Source organism: Melozone crissalis, unplaced genomic scaffold (assembly GCF_028551555.1).
Source record: "Melozone crissalis strain CALT ecotype California unplaced genomic scaffold, PUWL_Pcris_2 ptg000034l_1, whole genome shotgun sequence".
NCBI lineage: Eukaryota > Metazoa > Chordata > Aves > Passeriformes > Passerellidae > Melozone > Melozone crissalis.
This window is the reverse complement of record NW_026535812.1, coordinates 6,476,931-6,481,596: the sequence shown is the minus strand read 5'-3', so window position 1 is coordinate 6,481,596 and position 4,666 is coordinate 6,476,931.

Genomic DNA, 4,666 nt, shown 5'->3' with positions numbered 1-4,666 from the left:
GCTCCGCCGTGTCCCCGTGTCCCCGGGCCAGCCCCCGCCGCGCCCCGCCCTCAGCGCCCGGGCACCGCGGGGCTGGGCCCGGCCCCGGCCTGCACAGAGCCGCCTCTGCTGGGGCGGCAGAACGCGGAATATGGACATTTTTCCTGAGAGAGGACGTTCATCAATCTTTGATCTTTATAACAAGATAGGAGATTTCACTCGTGAAGCAACGATTCACAAGCTTTAAGTGATGTCCAGGTGTTGGAAAGACAAATTCCTTTAAAGATAGAATTGCCTTGCTAAGATCTAGGGCTCCACGTTTCAATGATTTCAGTCCTAGGGGGGACACTGACAATGTCAGTGGAAGAAGGATGTGTGTGATGTGCCACTGAGAGTGGGCACACAGAATGCAGAACTTAGAGGCCATAAGGACATTTGGCAGGGCCCCAAAAATAAGGGAAAAACTGATAAAGGCAACCCAGCAACTGTTCTGAAATCAGCCCCAGCTGGGTAAAAGGTAATTCTGGCAGGGGCAGGTCATGACCAGTGACTCACAGACCACTGACCCAAGAAACCACCAACCCAAAAGAAGATAAATACTGGGCTAATTAAAATAAGAAATGAGAGAATCATTAATCAGTAGAAGATAGACCACTAAATAAGAGAACGATGCAACTTGCAGCCAGTGAACATCAATACCTTGCTAAAACATATAAATAGTGAAAAGTTTTGATAGTTGTGCTGGCTTTGTGGATTTGCCACCCAGCCTCCTTTCTGTGCAGAAATCTAAATGAATCAAATACCTTGACTCAGTGTTGGATTGGCATCTTGTACACTGAGTGAAAGAACCTATTCTGGGACAACACTGGGATTTAATGTGTGCCTCAGCCAAGCTCTGTCCCTCTGGTCCTCTCAGGCATCACTTCACACCAGCCCCTCAGCTCAGAGCAATAATGCCACTGTAAAGAGCTGAGAGGTGGGGGGGAAACATAGTTTCTAATGTGTATCTGTTGCTGTAAAATGTTACAGAGAAGATTGTTATCTATACATTGTTATGTTCTTATTTATATCTCTATAATCTCCGCTTTATGTCTCTTGGCCTTTAAAAGTCAGTCCCTGGGCAGAATGTCTACAGCTCTTTCCCTGGTCTGGAACAGGTACACAATTTTAGAAATTGATCTACCTGTACAGAAAGGTCCTTCACTAAAAGCAACTTTTACTGCTGCTTTTATAAAACCTTTATTGTTACAGCTGTTGTGGTGGATCACTACAGCTCTTCTGGCATTTATTATATAATGTTACAAACCCCCCCAAACTAGTGCTAATACTCTGCCATTTGCTTGTAAACAGCATGTTCTTGGAGTTTATAAAAGTGGTGTAAACGATGCCTTGGAGGGCTAGCTGCTCTGTTGGATTTTTATTAACTAGAATGAAACCAAAGATCACTCTAAGTTGTACTTTGTGTTTATAGTTTACAGGTCTGATCTACTTGTGCTTTAATAATCCAAGTGCTGTAGTTGTGATAAAACAGCCCTATTTCAAATCCAAATAAAAACAGAAGAAAGCAGTGCTTGGGAAAAGAGGAAAAAAAAAAAAGAAGAAAGTTCCACATTGTTATGGAAAAGTTCAAGTAATATTTAAGTTTGTAGGACTTATTCTTGTCTTTTTTTCCCCTTTTTCCTTCAAGATGAATGGAGTTTGGTAGTGGGAAGAAGAAATGCATTTCAGTGTGTACAGCAGAGAAATGTTAAATCTTACAAGTTGTGCAATGACCTGAGCAAAGGCCTGAGCTTAAATCCAGTTCCCAAACCAATGGGGAAACACAAGTGCCTGGTACAGGCCCCAGTTATGCTTCTGGCTGTTTTCCTGTCCCAGTGTTGCTGTTTTCACTGCAATCAGAGCCAAGGCTGTGCAGCTCTGCTCCATCTGAGCTGATCTGGCACATGGGAGGGGAGCAGGTTGCAGAGCCTGTCAGTGCACCTCACCTTGGCAAAATGTTATGGATGGTCCAGTTTGTTCCTGCAGATTTGTGTGGGTCCCCAAGGGCTTGTGCAGGTCTCTGTCAGCCCTGCTGTTCTAAAGCTGTGCAGGGGCTGCTAGGCACTTTGTGCTTCCCTGGAAAGCAGCTGTGGGCTGTGGAACCACAGGACAAGGTGGCAGCTGTAGGGGGATAGAATATAAGAAAATAAAGATGGTGTGGAAAGTAATCTTACCCCTAAGGAGCTGCAGCTGGGCCAATTATCAAAGATTAGGAACAGGCCTGGCTTTAACAGGCCGCAGCTGTAAGCAATGAGAAGAAGAGTGCTGTAAAAGAATGGGGTGGCTGGGTGAGAAGGGAGCTGGAGTCAGTGGCTGCTTTGTGAAGAAGAGTCAGTGCTCTGAGGAGCTGACCATGAGACACACCAAGAAGGTATGGAACCCCTGCCATAAGGTGACAACAGGCAGCTTTCTTTAGCCCTAGGGCTGCCAAAAGAAAAGAGATCTCACTGTTCCAGACCCCTCTGATTACTGCTCTTTGGACCACACATTAGAGGATAATGGTCAGAAAATACACCCAGCACCCAGCTCTGGGAAAGGATTCTAAGACAGGAATAGCAAATCCTTAGAAACTCCAGTACTAGAATGACACATGTTAATGGATGTGAATGTTGTGCTTTGTCTTCTGAACCCCTCAGAAAGTGCCATAGTAGGAAAAAAAAAAGATTCCTGTTTCTTTCTGAGCTGGAGCAACACAAATATGTCAAGTCTCCTACAGCCCCCTGGGATCATCAGCCTGTTCAGGAAGTGCTGAATGATAAAAACAAGTGTTTTATTTATAGGAGCCTCTGCTTAATTTTTATTCCAGTATATCTCTGCTGCAAGGTACTCCAGAAGAAGCACCTTGATTTGGTCTAACCTTATTCACACAGAACAAAAATTCCTGGAAAATGCTTTTTTTGACAGCTGCACCCAGAGAGACTGGAAAAGGTAAGTGCAGTAATGTCCCAAGAAGAGGAGAGTAGTATTTCTGTGGGAACCACCTCTGAGGAACATGGAAGGTCTTATCAGCTGTATTGGCAACGTGAGTGGAGATTTGTGGTAAAGCCCATGGCCACAGTGCTGAGAGGGGCAGGAACTCTGAAAACTTACTGGTTCTTGCCATCAGCTGGTCTAAACTTGAGGCCTGAATTATACCTTGCTGCTGAAATGACAGCCTGGAGGGCCAGCTAAATCCAACAACTGTTTTCTGCTTTCCCTTGTACAGCTATGGCCTTTTTTTCCCCCCCCTTAAAATTATCTGATGTAAAAAGAGCTGTTGAACCTTTGTAATCTCTGTCTGACCCTTTTATGTGTGGTAAAAGCCAGTACTGGTAAATATTTGATCACAAAATAGTTTTCAAAGTCTCCTTTGGTTATCACACACTCTGATACCTTTAAGTTTCTTTTCCAAACTGTCTCTAAAACTCTGCCTCCCAGAGCCTCAGTGAGCTGGAGTTTGGTGCCTCAGAGCTGGCACAGCTGGAGCAAGTGTGATAACTACAGCCACACAGCGAGGCACACTGTGGCCATGGAATATCCTCCTATTGCAGAGTTTAAATTTCTGCTGAAGAGCCACAGCTTCTGTCAGCCATGAAGGTTATTTAAGCTTGGTGTGATACAGACATATTTAAAAACCTTTTTGTCCTAACTGGATACCCTTTGAGGAGTTGTTTGGGTTTTTTTTTTTTTTTCTGTAGTAAAAATGTTTTTAAATGTCTTTGACTCTTTGCTTCCTGTTTTGTCTGGTAAAGTAAGTTGGGCACAGTTAAATGCATAGTTAACTTTGTCCCTGTTACTACATTAATAACTTAAAACCTACTATGCAGGTGGAGAACAGCTGTATACCCAACTCTGCATTGCCCCTTAGAAACCAACAGCTCATTTTTGTTTAAAATGTGTGTGTGCAGGTGTGGAGAACAGAGACACAGTCCTGTGTGCGTGACAGCTGTTAGCATGGAATCCCAGACTGGTTTGGGTTGAAAAGGACCTTGGAGCTCATCTCACTCCATGTCCTGCCATGGCCAGGGCACCTTCCACTATCTCAGGTTGCTCCAGGCCCTGTCCAACCTGGCCTTGAAGGATTTTTGTCTTACTGAGGCTGGACTCTTCTCCTTGGCTTCTTGAAAGCCAGATTACCCCTTTGGAACTCCACTGCATCAAGCCTGGTCTGTATTTATGTATATTTTAGCATCCAGCCCTGCAAACACAAAGCCATGGACAACTTTGCATACGTAAAGCTAGTCTGACAAATATGTTAGCAATGTACAAATTCACAGCATTTCCCACTGAGTGGGTTTTCCAGTATTTATCTCATTCTGTGCCACACTGGGCATTTAAGATCTAAGTAATCTTAAATAAAAATTGCCATTTCAAAGATAGAACCTCGATTTTTCCCTGCCAGAACAAAGTATGTTGGTTATTTTTAATATTACAAGCCTGTCTCGTGACTTTTGAGCTCTGATTTTTGCGTGGTTGCAAAGCAACACCTCCTGGCAAGCCATGGTATTGCTTGTGCAGGGAGAGACCTTCCTTGTGGGATGATACACGACAAAGCAGGAATGCTGTGGAGTGATAGAGTAACAGAATGGTTTGAGCTGGAAGGAACTTCAAAGCCCATCTCATTCCAGCCCCCTGCCATGGGCAGGGACACCTTCCACTATCCCAGGTT